Below are 18,198 nucleotides of genomic sequence, written 5' to 3' on the forward strand. Positions count from 1 at the left end.
TTCTTGCAACTGTTAAGTAAAGATGACGTGAATTTTATTTCGTTTGATATAGATAAAGCTTAATACATGATTGTGTGATGTAGAATTGAAATCCTATTAAAGAAAATAATATAGAAATTGTAGCCGATTTGATAATTTTAATGATTTTGTCTACACTTAAAATGCTCGTTTTCCGATTTATTGTTGCATCGATTAATACCTGTTTTGAAGAATAATAAAAGATAAGTATTGTTTGTTCTTTTAATTTAATGCTAAATTTAAACACAGGGAGAAAAAATTCTGCTAAAATTACCGTACTGCATGATAAAGACATTTTTAGTGGTAAAAAAAATTCTGGTTAATAAAAACAATATCTTCAGTATTTAAGCCATTTATTTGCTAATTTTTCCGTTCATAAGATAATGGTTCGTCAGAAATTTTGATTTTCTACTTTTTAGTTCTTATTCCCTCAAATTTAGTAAGAAAATGCAAACTTTTTTTATGCCGAACTCTTAAGTATCATGATAAAATTATCAAGTTTTACCACATTGAACGAATTTTATCATATATTTTAAAACCATATTTTATAGTTAATTTTACAAAAACCATTGCCAAAGCTCTACGGTAAAATTTACCGATCTTTTTGGTGTTCTCATAGAGCCAAAATTACTATAATTTTATCATATTCTGGTAGCTTTCACCATATTTTTTTCTTAGTGCTGTTAAAATTACATTAATTTTAAAACGTCGTTTGTTTAGGATGATAATATATTACGGTAAAAGTATAGAGGGGAAAAAACTTGAAATAATAAAGTCAGTCAATAAGTGACCTTAACAATCAAAGACTTTAATTATTACCGATTTGCAAATAATTACAAAATAATTTTTGTAATTATCAAAACTGATTTTCAAGGAAGATTAATTGTCCAACTCTTTTCGATTATTGACTTAACATTATAAACACTTTAATTGTTAACTACTTAATCACTCTAAAATTATATTTTATTTTCCTAATTATAATTGACTTAGAGTTAAAAATAATCATTCAAATGCTTTCGATAATAACTGAATGATCAATTACATACTTTATTATCAATTTGTTTCTTCATAATTGATTCACACGGAAAAGTGATTATTCAAATATTTTCGATTAATGACTATGTAATCAATTATGTACCTTAACTACCTACAAATCATTTTAAAATTATGTTTTGAATCTCTTTTATTCTCTCTTTTTGTTTTTATTCCCTTTTTTTATTATATCTTATGTTTTTATTCTTATTTGTAAATGATTAAGATTTAAAAGTAATTATTCACGTGTTATTGATTAATAACAAAACACTCAATCAAAAACTTTGATTAACTACTTACGAATTTACTCTAATTTATTTTGCTCTTATGATTTAAAATCATAAGGGATTAAAAATAAGGGATTAAAATTATAGTAATTATAAGTAATTATTCAAGTGTTTTTGATTAATAACAAAACAATCAATTCCAAAACTTTGATTAACTACTTACAAATCCCTCTAATATTTTTGGTCTCATAATTTTAAAGGATCAGCATTTAAAAGTAATTATTCAAATACTTTCGATTAATAAATAACCTACCAATTGCATACTTTGATTATTATCAATTTGTTATTCTCATTATTGATTCATTAGGAAAAGCAATTTTTCAAATATTTTAAATAAATAATCAATTATATAGCTTGATTATTATCTGCTTACTGAGTCTTTCTAAAAGGATTCATTATTCTTTGCAAATATCACAAAAATAAATGCACTCCTTAAATCTATTTTAATAAACCATCTTTAAAATATTTTTAAGAATATGTATGTGGAATTCTCTGGAGTTTCTTAAAACAAGCCTTACATCGCTTCATATTTTTCAGCAACTAGTTGGTTATACTGTTGGATATGTTCAGAAGCGAATATATATCAAAACTCCCTTAAGAGTGTTGAAAGTTTTCTTCAAAGTCGCGTTTATGCCCACAAGCTACTTATTTAAAATACTTATAGAGTGTTAAAATTTTCAGAAAATAAAACTACGGCATGCACAAGTTTAAAGAGATTCATTTCAAGCTTCTTTAAACTTTTGAAATCTATCAGTATTTTTAAGATAGTATTAGATGATTTAATAATTTTCTCAACTATTTTCAGACTTAAAGGAAAAGCTATTACTGACATCCATCTTTTTGAAATTATTCTCAGAAATGCCTTTCTTTAAAATTAATTTTAAAAGTTATTAACTCCAATGAATTACGATTCATTTTCTCCAGGATAATATATTTTCTCTAGGAAATTATATTCTTCTAGGATAAATAATCCTTTATACAAAAAATGACTTCATTAAGTTTACATATGAAATGTGCTTTTTAAACTTTTTACAATTCGTAAAAATGGCATAAGATATAAATGACATTATTTTTTTAAGTAGCTGTCAGTATTTTAATCAGTCTGTATTTTCACTATTGTATTTTCACTATTGTTTATGACCCAAGACAATGTGTTAGTTTCTGACTTTACAAAAACAATCATTGATTTAAAAAATTGATCAAACAAAATGAGAGGAGATAACAGTGCTTGCCACGTTCTGTTTATAAAAAATACGTTTTAGTCGTTTTCTAAATTTAAAATTTCTAAGTTTAAAATTTTGTTACTATATTCGGATGAACCGCGGTAGCCCAGTGGTTAGAGAATCGGACTTCAGTCAGTGGTTAGGGTTCAATCTTCGACTCCGCTAAGAACCACCTAGTACATGCGATATACACGTGTTCGTAAAATCTGTGGAAACGGTCCTGTGGTTAGTAGCTGAGCAGTACCGTAAGTACAGGGATCTGAAAAAAATTTCCTTCCTTATGTCTAAATCGAAAAAGTGTCCTCACAAAATTTGTAATGGCATATGTCTTCGGATCATCCTCAGGGATGTTTCCCAGACAGTCGCCAATAGCCCACTGTGCAGATGTAGTGTGACGTAAATAAAGTTCCTATCTACTATATAGGATAATTTTTGTGAAAGATGGAGCAATGTTTCATAAAAACAAATTCGGTCTGTATAAGAAAAACAAAAGATATTGTTATATATGAAGGAAAATAATGAACCCAAGTGAAAAGTCTTCAAATACTTTAGATCCACGCGAAAATAAAGTTAAAAAAAATCAGCTATCAGCATTTATTATACAGCTAAATATTGTTTCGTATATTGATAAACTTTTTCATTTTTGTCTTGGGTCACGACCATTTTCTTATGATAACTTCACTAGTGAAATAGTCCTAAAACGTAGACAAAATAGGGCAGGATTTACGTTTAGCTAATCAAACAGTGCTAAAATAAGTGCAAGTTCATATTTGTTTAAACTAATAAAAATATTTCTTTCTATGACTTACTTTATTTTTAAATAAGTCTGTGCTTCACATTGCATTATAAATATTAATTGTATTAATATATTATGGTAGAAAACTATTTATTTTTGACAAATCAACTGTTCTTTTAAGAGAACCCTAGTCACACATAGGTTATTTTTATAATATACCAGATTAGAACAAAATTATTACTATATATACTTAAATTTTAAAATTGTCTAAATAAAATCCTTGAAATTAAACCGAATTTAATATTAGTATTATAAATTTGGAATAATCCGTCAACGATTTATTAGATGTAAATACAGTTGTTCAATTTTTTTTCGAATTTCAAAGTAAGTTGAAAGCATTTCCATGTAGAAAAAACTTTTTCAAAAATTTCGATTGTTCCTTTTTGCAGAAAAACATCAGTGAAAAAGAATGTTCGATTTTAGAACTATTTGAAATATGAATATTTCATGTTGTTCTTCAAAAAATGTATTCCTTTTTTGAGAACAAAATTAGAATTGCATTCGAAAAACATATGCCTTAAACTTTTAAGCAAGAAGATCTAGACTATATCGCTACGCAGAATTGCGAGAATTTTATTTTTCTAATGTCTTTTCTCTTTATTTTTTTAATATCTTTAGTGTTTAAAAGTGAACTCAATAATTAAAATTAAGAACAGTAGTAACTATTCAATGCGTCTAGACAAGAGTTAACCTAATTATTAAAGTTATCCTAATGAACATTTAAGTAAATAATGAATATTTTTTGCTTCATTTTACTCATTTAAATGTGTTCAATTGCACATTCAATTGCACTAATTTTATGTTTTAAAATTATAAGTATTTTTAAATCTTTTATGTTTTACATGTATTTTTAAAAAACTTACAAGCATGCATTTTAAAATTTAATAAAAAAATCATTTCAATGAATATTAGAGACTGAAAATATTCAAAAATACTAAATGGTTGCATGATAAGAAAATTCCAGAAAAATAAGATGTTTCATAAAGACCTCTCCTTATATGTAATTTTACATGCCTTATCGAAAAGGAAAACAAAGGGAAAAATGTATGCGTTAAGGTCTTCTTCAAACAGGAAAGGGCCTCTACTTATTCTACTTATGCAAGGTGTTCCATAAGAACAGCCTTTCATATGTATTTTTTAGAATCCTTATAAAAAGTCTCAACTTAACGTTATATGGGGAGATGAGGAGAAAACAAAATGCTATTAAATTCTGACAAATCACAGTACAGGCAAAAGAATGAACTAAACAACAAGAAATAGGTTTGGTGGAGGTAGAATGCAGAAATGTGTAGATAGATGATTATTAGAAACACATTCAAGCTGTAACCTTCAATTAAACCTGTTTTGACGAGCACTCACATTCTCGTCTGTAATTTGATATATTTTGATAGCTTTTTCTTGTTCTCTTTCTCGCTTGAGTATTAATTTGAGACGTTCTAATTTTCATAAAGATTCTAAAAATACTTACTAAGGGTGGTGCTTACGGAACACCTTGTATAACTGCCAGTAGACTAACATGGACAAAGTAGAATACTTTGTCTGAAGCGCACCCTTCACTCTGAGAAGTATGAGATACTCTGAATGTAAATTTTTTTCTGAAATTTTGTTTCTAAAGAATCTGCAATAAAAGTTATCGACCCTTTTGAAGATCTCATAGAGACCAAAACATTTTGCCTTATTCTGGTAGTTTTGAACACACATTATATTTGTCAGTGTAGAATTTTTAATATTTAATGCTTAGTAAAAACCCAAGCGTAAGAAATAAAATATATTATATCTGACCAAATAATTTTCTAATTTTCCAACAACATGTCGAATGCACCGATCGGACTGTGTAGGGATCAGGGATCTGACCTCACATCCGAACGATCCTGGGTTTGAGTCCTGAACAAGGCATGCATGCTCTTTCATTTTCTGTACTGTCTGCCCTTACTGCGAGAGCAACGTTGGTCCTACCAAATAGGGTGCCTCTGAAAGAGTGGCCGACAAATCTGCAGACAGTTAGGAAAAAAAAACGAAAAAAAATGTCGAATGCTTAAATTTCTTGTCTTTGACTAAGTGTTTTGAACTGTGTTAACTCGACTGTTAACGCAATAAATAAATAAATGTGAAGCGAACTGTGTCGATTTCGTAACTATGTTTTATTTCAAAACTACAAATGAATGTACTGAAATTCTCTTTAAATAAGAGTTAGGCAAAACAATTTTAACTTTGAAAAATTGTATTTATCTAATGGAAGTGTCAAAAAATCTTTAAAAATCTCGGCTAAGTTTTCAAATATTTAGTCGTATTAATTTATTTTGTTACACCTCTTTGTTTGATCTAAACATATAATTTTTAAGATGATACTTAACTTGGAGAAGCAAGCAAATTATTTCTTTACTGGATTTTTAACGATACATTTAAAATCAACGTGTTTCGGTGGAAGAAAATGAATCGGTCCTTTCGCTTATAATAAGTTATATTCGTGAAATAAAATAGTATAATTAAGAGAATTTTCAGCAAAATGGGTACATCTGAGAGTATTCTGTGTAAAAGTGGGGCAGCCAAGAGTGTTAAGTGTAAGAATGATGGAACTAAGAATAATTCGTTTAAAAGTTGATCAACAAATGATATTTCATGTTATAGTGGTACAACTAATAATATCTCATATTGGAGTGGTAAAACTAGGAATATTTCATGCAAAAGTGTTATAGCTAAGCATATTTCGTGTAAAAGCTTAAAAGCTGAATAATTTCTTTAAAATTAGTACATTTTAGAATATTTCGTTTAAAAGTGATACAGATTAGAGTTCTTCATATAAGAATAGTATATTTAAGAGTATCTTATTCAAAAATGATAAAGCTATGAGTTTTTCATGTGAAGTGGCACATCTAACAGAAACTCATTAAGAGTGATCCAGCTAAAAGTTCTGCGTACAAAAATGGTTTAACTAAGAGTATCTTGCTTCAAAGTGATACAGCTAAGAGTTTGTCATGTATGAGGGGTACGTCTAAGACTATCTCCTATAAAAATGATGCAGTTAAGAGTTTTTCACGTACGAGAGTATCACTTTTAAAAAAGATATAGCTTAGAGTTTTTCATGTAAAAGTGAAGGAACACATTTTTTAAGCAAAAATAATTTTTGTAACATTCAGTAACTTTTATGCAAAGCCTGGTATAAACTTTAAAATAACCATCTTTTAGCAATACTATGTAGGCCTTTTTGATAGAAATAACGTTTGAAAATGTCTATTTTTTCAAAAATGAGAAATGTTTAATAATGTTATGATTATTTCAAAATTTAAATAACTTTTTCAGAACTGAAAATCGTAATATATTTTAGGAAATGTCTGAAATATTTAAATGCATTCTTAAAGACGAATTTGAATGAGTATTTCAAAACTGTTTCTGGAAAATCTAACCTGAGAATCAAAGAAGGAAAAATTCAAAAAATTGCCTTCAAAATTAACATGTGAAAGCTTCAGTTTTAACATTTTCTGAAAAATTATTAGAAATTTGCATTACATCTCAAAATGTATTTAAATGAGCTAAGGGCAGTATTTATTATCTTTAGCCTTCGAGTGATTCGTTCAGTATAAAATTTTGCCATTTTCACCTAGAAAATTTAAAAATGATAAAGTAAAAAAAAAGTTTTATGTGATAACAATAATGACTTTGGGATAAATGCTAAGGATATCTAGTAATAATTCGATTCTGATAGGATTGATAAATATTACAAAATTAGCTAATAATTAATACAAAAAATAATGTTTCAGTTTAACTACCAAAAATGCATCAACTATCAAATGAAACGTTTTTTTTTATTATTTTGATATGTTTAATTTAAACTTGTTTATTTTGATGTCTCTTGAATAATATCTGATATATTTCCTTTAAAAATACAGGATGTTTCAAAATTTGGTTTAAATTGATGATAGTTTAAATTGATAGGTATAAATTGATCCCACGAGTTTAAATTGATGATAAATAACACCAAGAGAATGATTTGCCGTAGATCAGTAGAAGTTGAAAGCTTCGGTATAATTTCATATTCGTAAATCGCAAATAGCATGGGGTCGCAAAACACTTTTTAAAAGAGGGAAAATCACGCAAAAAAAACGAGTGTAAGCTCTGAATCTAGAGCAGACACCAGAGGATCTTATAGAACACATTTTCGTCACTTCAGTATACATGAAAAGCACACAAGGCATCCACGATCCAGTGAGAGAATCACTTTTACGTCGTTGTAGACAGTCTAATGAAGTCAGTGGGTAGCATTTCAAACAACTTCTATAATAATTGGTCAAAAAACACCATAATTAACAATCCATAATTAAAAATCCATAGTTAACAAATGTGTAGTTTGTTTCCAGCGTGACATCGAAACCTGGATGAATTATTTTTCGCGATTCAACGTGCATAGAGAAGAAAATTCAAGTAAATGGTATTTCTTTAGGTAATAATACTTCTGGTAAAAAAAAATACTGATAATGAAACCTAAATATACGGTATTAAAACCAAATGAGTGATATTTTTTGCTATGCTCTGAAGTATCACGAAATTTCCTAATTTTACACTTTCCAAATTTTCCCAAATTTTTCACCATTTTTACACACATTCTAAAATGATATTTTACTATTCATTTCACCAAAATTTTTATCCGACTTTTTCTCTTCTCGGTGTGGGTTTTGACCCCATATTCTATGGTAGGTTTTCATTGTCTCGATGTCCTTTATCGTTCGTCTGAATTAGTTGATTAAATTTTTGGACACCATTATAACTCCATAATAGAAATTGAAAGATAACCCTATAAGGGTTGCCTGTAACCATATCAAAATAACATGGCTGATGTCACTGTACAAAGCTTCCTTACTCAAACTAGACTTATGTCTACGATTATGATGGTTAGGGGAACCTACTACGAACCCGAAGCAAAGAATACATATAGGGGAGGCCGAAGGCCAGCTTCCGTAAGCATAATGTAAACTAGTTCTCCGAGGTTTGGTGTGATTCCTGCGCATAAAAATAAAAATAACATTTAAGCAGCAGCAGAACTTCTCGAAACTGATTTCCATCCTCCTCTCACCTCCAACCACTACTGAAGTTGGAGAGGAGAGGAAAAGTTTTCTCTTTTTATTTATAATTGGTTTGTTCTACAATGTATACTATTGATAAATTGTTACTGTACATAAAAATATTTCCTTGAGAACACATTAATATCATTCATGTTGATTAAACCTGCTAACTCATTGAGTAGTAGCGTTCCCAACCATACTAGAGTTGCCACACAACCAGTTCATAGGTGATGCACCTCCGACATTCACCTCGCTTCTTATGCGCATGCGCTGGACATTAGTACATATAATGCTCTGTTAAGAATATGTTGCTCACTCTGTAAGTTGTTTTTCTGGTATATCATACCGAAGCGAGCAGTTTCCAGCGTTAGTTACGTATTCTAAGAGCTACACTCCCTCTTCTTTCTGCATTCTTTACCCGAAGGTCCTTGGTTCGAGTCTTGTCGGCGGCTAACAGAAATCTTCTTCACATATTCCAGCCTCTACATCCCTTATGTGACTATGCATTTTACTGAAAAATAAGTATATGTCATTTTAGTTTTGAATACGTGTTTTTTTTAATTCGACTATTATTTGTTTCAGATCTATTTTTATGCATTTTTTTCTCAATTTTGCGAAGCCCCCTTATACGAGCCGCAATGGCTCAGGGAATAGAGCGCTCGCCTTCCAATGAGATGAACCAGGTTCGCATCCCTGCGATGACTGGTCAATACGAATCCGCATCCGGCTTGCACCGACAACTGTGTTAACTTGAAATATCCTCAGTGGTAGACGGATCATGGGCTGGAGTCCGCTTGCTGTTGGGCTAACTGTAGGAAGATCTCGTGGTTTTCCTCTACATGTAACACGAATGTGGGTTAGTTCCACCACGAAGGCAAATTTTTCCCAATGCTCGATCCTTGTCTTCTGGATTGGGTTCAAAATTACAAGGCTACGGAGTTGAACATTAGTAGTCGTAAACCCAAAAATTGGGTCGGCTGTTCAACGAAGATTATAGAAAAAAAACCTTTTATACAATGTTGTAAACTCTTAAAGAGGATATCAAAATGACTTAATTTAGGTAACTAGAAATATAATAAGAGAGAAATAAATTGCACCAAATATAGTATTTGAATCTTTGGGACTCAAAGCAAGACGTTTCAAAAACTATTGATTCTATGAATTTGTAAACCTATGTATGGTGCATGCTAATTGTTCAGTTTTGAATATTAAAGCAAAGAAAATTCGTTCCATTATTCTGTTGACATGGATAAAATATTTGATATTGACAATAGCGGTTCAAAGAATTTTTTTTTTTTTTCATTTTTCAAAACAGCTTGATGGGAAAGAATACTTTTTTTTTAGTTCAAACTTCTCATCTTTGATGGTATTTTGAATCCAATTCAAATTTTGTAGATTTGCGTAAAAGATCAATTTGAATGAAAAAAATTCTTATTTCGAATCCTTCATGCTATAGGAATAGCGTACCTCTATAAAAAGATATATGACGTAAATCGAACAATTCGAATTGAGTATTGATAAAAAAGGAAGATTTGATAAATGTTTCGTACATCCTTCCATTTCTCTTCTTTTTTGCAAATATCAGGTTTTTTATGATCAACATGCGACGGACTATCCTTTTCTGATAGCATGAAAAAAGAATTTTACAAATGAATGTGCTCTTTTCACGAAATTGTATAAATAGTATACTCTTAAGAAATGCTAAAAAATATGTATGGACTGTAAAGTATATTTGCCTGTTTGCTCTACATTTTACTCAGCATATTTTTTATTTTATTTAAGGGCATCTTTACAAAAATAAGCATATATTTAGGAAAAAAATATACAATACATTCTGATTTTTTTCTTACAGTTGTAGAGCTTTCTCCCCAATTCGAATGATCGAGTTAGATAAAGTAAAGGAGAGCATAACAATAATTTAAATGTATATCTTTGTGAATTTAAAATAAATTATGTCAAAAGGAGCAGGTGAGAGAAAAAGACTGCAAAAAGAATCCATACAGCCGCAAAATTTTAAAGTGCACGTAATTCTAAATGAGCAAAAATACAAAATTTGAAAGAAATGGGTCAAATATTGTCTGAGTAACAAAATTTCAAAAAAAAATCGTATATTTGAAAATTGATTTTACAAGAACTATTTGACCGATTTAGCTCAAAGTTTGTGTTTTTCCAGGTGATATTGCATTCTTTTAAATCATGCAAAAATTGGTATAACTCAATTTTATTACTTTCAAACTTAATTTTTTTGACTATTATTAAATTTAGCAATACGAGGATTGCTATTTATATTTCTGGCCTAATAATGAAAAAACAAATATGTAGGATCGAAATTGGTTTTATTGTTTTTCAAAACATTCTCCATGATGATCAATACACTTTTGCATGCGTTTGAACCAATTTTCAAAGCACTTTTTCCAGTCCGATTTAAGTAACTCAAAAACATGCGCTTTGAATGCATCAACCGCTTCTTCGGGGGTCAAAAATCGTTGTCACGTAATTTATTTTCGATGTGTGGGAATAAGAAGAAGTCATTGGGTGCCAAATCAGGGCTGTACGGCGGATGACCCATCAGTTCGATCTTTCGCTCCGTCAGAAATGCCTTTGTTTGAGTCGATGTGTGAGAGCTCGCATTGTCATGATGAAGAATGATTCGCCTGTTCCACTGCTTTTTTCGAATTTCTCCGATGACTTCTGGCAAACAAATGGTCGTGTACCATTCAGAATTGACCGTCCGGCGTTGCTCTAACGCCACTGTTGCCACATGACCGTTAATACCGAAGAAACAGGCAATCATTTGTTTCGATGTGCTTCTTCCTCGAACAACTTTTGTTGGTTTTGTTTCCGGCTCATATGCATAGATCCATGATTCGTCACCTGTGTAGATGTTATACACAGCCTTTGATGTACCTTGAACGTATTTTTCCAACATTTCCTTGCACCAATCGACACGAGCCTTTCTTTGAGCGTTTGTCAGATTATGCGGGATCCAACGCGAACAAATTTTTTTTACGCTCAAATGTTCATGCAATATTTTATTGATGCTAGTCATACTAATGTCCTCTCATAATGGCGTCATAAGACGCCTCTATCTCACGGTATGTCACATGACGATCTTGCTTTATCAGTTCACGCACAGCATCAATCTTTTCTGGCACAACAACGGATTTTGGACGACCTGCACGGGATTCGTCCTGGATCGAACATCGACCACGATTAAATTCGTTATACCAATTTTTTACAGTGCTGTAGGATGGCGCTTTAACGCTGAATAAAGAATTAAGTTCATCGAAGCACTCTTGTCTTGACAATCCACGTCGAAAGTTATGAAAAATAATGGCACGAAAATGTTCACGATTCAATTCCATTTTTTGAAAGAGAAGAACTTTTCAATTTACTTTCAACAACACAAATGAAGCTATAATGGTAAATCGTCTGCTGAATTTATGTTAAAAATTATCAAACTTTCGATCAAAATCGTCTGTGGTTGCCCAGCAACACTTGCTGTTGCCAAGGCCAGAAATATAAATAGCAACCCTCGTATAATAAGAAATAATAAATAATTATTTTTTCACTTTTAGGATAGGCGAATTTTAGAATAAAAATGTTGCTTTGAAACGATTTGCTCTGAAAGTTCTCAAGATATGACGAAATACGCAACAAGAGAAGAAAAAAAAATAAGGGGACCAAACTACCCATCTCTCACCTTCTTAAGGTTTCGGGGCCATATTTCTTGAATTACATTCCCTCCATATTTCCAGAGTTAAGAATACAAATCCATCGAAAAAAGACACTTTTATTTAAAGGAAGTATGCTTTTGTGTCTGATTTCGTAAGTTAAAGTATTGCCTGCACTTGCTAATTAGTACATTTAAGGTGAGGCTTTTGAACCATTTAGATTGAGTCTTTAGTACGTAAAAATCCGTTCATTAATTAAAAAACAATTCACGATGTTCAGTTTTTTTTTTATTTATTTATATACTTCCTATGTTTTGAGTTATGTACTTAAAATCTTATTATAAATTAAGCATTCTATAACACTGTTAGAAATGTTTCGGCAAAAATAGCTAAATAACAATTTATTTAATCATTATTTTACTATATTTAAACAATATAGTCAAATAACCATAAATAAGATGGTAATGAAACTATTAACAGTGAGAAAAATCGTTTATTAACTATTTATTTTTTACCAAAATTGGTTAAATAGCAAGAATTTTATTGCACCAACTAAGCCCACCTAAGTTCCTTACAACTGCCTACGTATTATTGCCCGAGAGAGCTAATGTGTCAATTTCATGATCGACAGAACGGGGGTTCGCGTCCCATCGTTGACACCTCCTTTAACACACATGAAGAAATTCCAGTGTCCTGCAGTCTCCAATGCCCATTATCTAACGAGAAGCCTAGTTCCTGTGTCCACTTAAATTTCTTTTTTCTACAGTTTTGAAACCATGGCAGCTGTAAGTGATTTAAAAAACAGTATAGTTTTGTATTTGCGATTTTATAACCATACTAGTTGTAAACGGTTTCAAAACCGTTAAGGTGAAAATTTTCCTTTACCGTAAACTTAAAGGTTAATTGGATGAACAGAATACAGCCGGTTATTTTACCATAATTTTAGAATAAAAATTCTAACAGTGTACTCTCAATTTTGAGTTCTAAACAATTTCGTTTATCCAATTATTACTCAAAAGCATTATAGTAAGTTACTATATTAAGGTAGCATTATTAATTTACATTGTTTATTTTTCCCTATAAAAAAATTTGTAGATCTGAAAGAAATTCATAACAAATACAACAATCCATTTTTGCAAATTCTACATGAAGTTTTAAACTTCTTTGATAGGCGTACAAGGCGAAAACTTAAAATCACTATCTTTGATGCGATACGAGTTACATTTAACAAAACGTTCACCGGAGAAATTTTTGATTTTATCTTATAGCACTTGTGAGAAGTGCGGATACCGAGGTCATAGTATTGAACATTGCACAGAAAAAGAAGAATACTGTATAAACTGTCACTCATCCAACCAAGACTCCAATTTAAATCTGGACTGTATTCACAGAGCTTCCTCACCTTCCTGCTCAACCTACCTGCACGAACTAAAAGAGCTACGTCAATCCAATCAAGTCTACACAAACCCCTACTAAAAAGACATATATATTTGCTTGTTAACATTTCTCTATATCTAGTAATACTTTTAACTCTATTATTTTTTTTTCTTTCTTTCCTTATTAATTTATTTTACTCACTTCTTTTTACATTCCATATTTTTTTTTTCTTTCCATTTCTTACTTTTTCTCATTTTATTTATTTTTAAATTTTTAAACGAACTTTCATTTTTGTTTAAACTTTAGTTTCTAAGCATTTCAACTTAATTTCATTTAGTCATTCTTAACCAATTTAATAATGATATAAAACAGTATACTATATCAACAAATCTTGACGGACTTAACATTCTACAAATTAATCTTCAAAGGTGCAAAGCAGCTATCTTTTTATTGCAAAAAACGGTTGTTGAGCACGGGATCGATATAGTTTGTTTTCAAGAACCATATTCTCCTAAAGGAACAATAATAGGATACCCAAGCTTTTGGAAACTTTTCGTGTCGGCAGATGGTAAAAGCGGTATATTCATACCAAATAAAACAATAACTCCTCTACAGTTAGATATCCTACAAAATTCAGTTTCGATTTCGATAAATTCATCAAATAATTCTCCATTAATATTAATCTCTTTTTATAACTCTCCAAGTGATAACGAAATAAATTTAATGAGGGATTTAATCTATTACAGCAACAAAATTTTTATAATTCACCTACTCTAATTTGTGGGGATTTTAATGCTCATCATGACTTCTGGGGATATAACAACAGTGATGCCAGGGGCGATGCTTTACTAGATTTCATAACATCTAATGATTTGAAAATTCTCAATACCCAGCCCGCGACACCGACATTTGTAACCTCCTTAACTTCATCATTTCCTGATCTTACTTTAACAAATAATCCAGATGTTTTAACATCCACAACATGGAATGTAATGGATATAAACAGTAATTCTGACCATAAGTACTTATTAATCCAAGTAAATAACACATACTCTTTTTCCTCATTCACGCGATTCAAAACGAAATACGGAAATCACAATAAGTTCAGAAAAGTTTTTTCAACTTTTAACCTAGACCTAATAGATGATTTAAATACAATACAAAATCATTCAGAACTAAACAATTTTACGAATAACTTAATTAATAAAATTTTTATAAGTTGTCAACAAACTTACAAAACTAAACTTTTTCATCGTCCAACAAATGCCACTTGGTGGACAACACAGTTAACAATTTATAAAAAAGAACTTCAAGCAATTAAAAGACGCTTTCAAAAATCAAATGATATAGAGGTTATTAATAAATATAAAACAATTTATAAGAAAAAAAGAGCAGAATATAAAAAACATATTATACAAGCTAAATATAAAAGTTGGCAGATTCTTTGCGAAAACACTAAGAATATTTACGGCGCCCATTATAAATCTTCATTCAGAACAAATTCATGTCCAACAATACTCACAAATATATACAACAACAATTCTCAACTTGACGAAGCAAACAGCATTCTCAAAAATCTTTATCCTGACGATAATATTATTCCTACACGTCCACTAATTTACAGTGATAACACACCGGATCCCCCATTCACACACAATGAGTTACAACGCCTAATTAAAACTCTTAACAGCAAAAAAGCATCCGGCATCGATGGAATAGATTACATTGTAGTTAAAATTTTATTATCATTTTTCAGTACTTTAATACTTCAATTTTTCAACAAATGTCTTGCTCTAAATTATTTTCCAGATCATTTTAAGAAAGGTCAGGTTTTACTTTTTCTAAAAAAGGGCAAAGATCCAAAGCATTTAACATCTTATCGCCCAATCACCCTTCTACCTTGTTTGGGTAAATTTCTGGAAAAACTTATTATTAAAAGACTAAATTTTCATTTGGAAAATGTAAACGCCCTTTCAGAATTTCAATACGGTTTCAGATTCGGCAAGTCAGTCCATTTAGCTTCGGATAATTTTAAAGATAACTTAACACACCTAAAAAATAATTACAAACACGTTGCAGCTATATCTTTAGATATTAAAAGTGCTTTTGACAACATTCAATGTAGTATAATTAATTATGAGTTATCAAAACATCATATTCCCTCTAATCTTTGCCTTTTCATAGAAAGTATAAACACAAATAGACAAGCAATTGTTTCAACAGATCAAGGTTACGTAACTAAAAATATTTCAAAAGGTTGTCCCCAGGGGTCATGTATTGGTCCTACAGCATGGAATCTTACTATCAATAGTTTGCTTAACATACATTCTGAAAATTATATGATCCAAGCTTTTGCAGACGATCTGATTATACTGACTTTTGCCAACTCAAGGAGAAATTTGGAAGAGATTACTAATAATTCCCTTAATGAAATTCACACATGGCTTATTCAAAATGCTCTAAATCTCTCTATAGAAAAAACAGTTTACATCCACTTTTATAACACAGATCGCAGTGCAATATTTAAAATCAATAATATTAAAATTAAACATTCTAATCATTTTAAATATCTAGGAGTTGTCATTGATAAAAAATTAAACTGGGGTTCTCACATTAATCTTTTAAAACAAAAATCTAAAACATTATTAAATTCGCTTCAAAAAATCAACCAAAAATCATGGGGTATCAACCAAAAAGCGAGAAAATTAATATACAATACAGTAATAATTCCCGCTTTTGCTTATGGTTGCAGCCTATGGGTAACGAATATTTTTCCACGTATTTATCGCACTTTACAATCTATTCAAAGAAAATGTCTTTTAAACATGAGTAGAGCATATTATTCTACCCCAACGGCAGCACTTCAAGTACTAACAAATATTCCTCCTCTCGCAGAACAGATTATGTCAATATCTTGTTCAACAACCGTAACTCACCTCAAAAAAGATGCCAAATTTAATAATAGAACGTATAATACACTAGACTATGAGAAAAAGCTAAAAATACCACATCGCCATCCTTCTTTTCACACAATTAACAAAATAACTTTAGTAGAACAGAATAATTTTGATTTTAACAGAAAAACAAACTATTTTACAGATGGCTCGAAGACAAATACAGGCACAGCTTTCGCTTTCCTCAATATTACACATTCACAAAGCTACACATTAGACAAGGAAAATTCAGTCTTTCAAGCCGAATAGTTGGCAATCTTTGAATGCATTAAATACATTAAGAGCACTGAAAACTTCAATAATAACGATATTTATGTAATCTGGTCAGACTCAAAATCATCAATATGATCAATACTTGATTTTGGCACAAATAATAGAATTTCTTTTGATATTCAACAAGAACTACAACACACATCAATTCAAATTTCCTGGATTAAAGCACACAGCAATAGAGTAGGTAATGAAAAAGCAGATGATTTAGCTAAACAATCTACGAGACAACCGAAAAATTATGTATACCCACTTCCAGTTTCATATCTTAAACGACGTATTAAAGATTCTCTTCTAACAAAATGGCAATTTCAATGGAATAATTCAGACAGAGGCAGACGTCTATTCAAAATTATTAACAATGTTACTTTTTTCAAAACAATTCCTCCAAAACAAGTCATCTGGTTCTTGACGGGTCATGGACCATTTCCAACCTTCTTTAATTACCTGCATATAACAGATACTGATCTTTACACCTGCGGCCAACAAGGTTCGCCTGAACATTATCTCACTAGTTGTTCCTACACTGTCTCCTGGCATAGTCGTCAACCTAGCCCAACAAATTTAGAAATTTGGCAGAAAACTTTTATTACAAACAATACTTTAAGCAAAAGATTAATAACAGTAATGAACTTCTTAGCGGATAATGATTATCTATTAAAATTTTAATAACTTCCCATTTTACATGTATAATATTTTTTTTGTCTTATTTCTTCCTAAATTCCACACTTTCAGTAAAATCTGTTCTTTTTTTTTTTAATTTTTTTTAATATTATGTTATTTAGGCTGGAGTGGAGCTGGACCAGCGGCCAAGTCCTGGGCTATATGGTTAAGGGTTTTCATAATCTAGGTACATGCTCAGGGCTTGGAGGAAAGGAAAAAAAAACACTTAGAGTTGTACGCATTTAAAAAAAAACACCGGAGTGCATTATATAGGAATGGCATGCTTCTATGCACAACAATTCTAACTGTTTAAGCATTGTAAACAAACTTGTTCACAAAATCCCTTGAAACCCATGACGACGTATATAAGAATTTTCCATTTTCTGCTACAGCGATTTATTTTTTATCAAAAATAAAGTCAAATGGTGCTTACATAGGTTTATTATTATTATTTCTAATTCGGTTTCTTCCACGAGCTTTCTTAACTGATTTTATTTAACTGTTTTTAATAAAAAAGTAAAGAGATTAAACTTTTTGTGTTCTCGGTTTTTAAAGTATTTAAAATAAATTCCTATTTTGTAGATCCTTATATTGCGTTTCCTGATAAGTTACACGAAAGTTAAGGTTTAGTGAGGAAAATGTTAGTGAAATGTCGAAAAAGAATTTTTGAAGGTTTTAATAAAATTGTTCAACCAAGTACAAATTTCCGTTTGATTTTAGATAGAGCAAATTTTTTTCTTTATTCCTTGGAATCACTTTTTCAATAAGAAGCTTAGTATATGTTACTCACATCATTTGTAAAATGTTGTTGTAAGTATTTTATTTAACTTTCTCCGTTATCTGTATT

This window comes from Parasteatoda tepidariorum, chromosome 6, assembly GCF_982258835.1.
Source record: "Parasteatoda tepidariorum strain Cologne lab strain chromosome 6, Ptep-v5.0, whole genome shotgun sequence".
In the NCBI taxonomy this organism is placed as follows: Eukaryota; Metazoa; Arthropoda; class Arachnida; order Araneae; family Theridiidae; genus Parasteatoda; species Parasteatoda tepidariorum.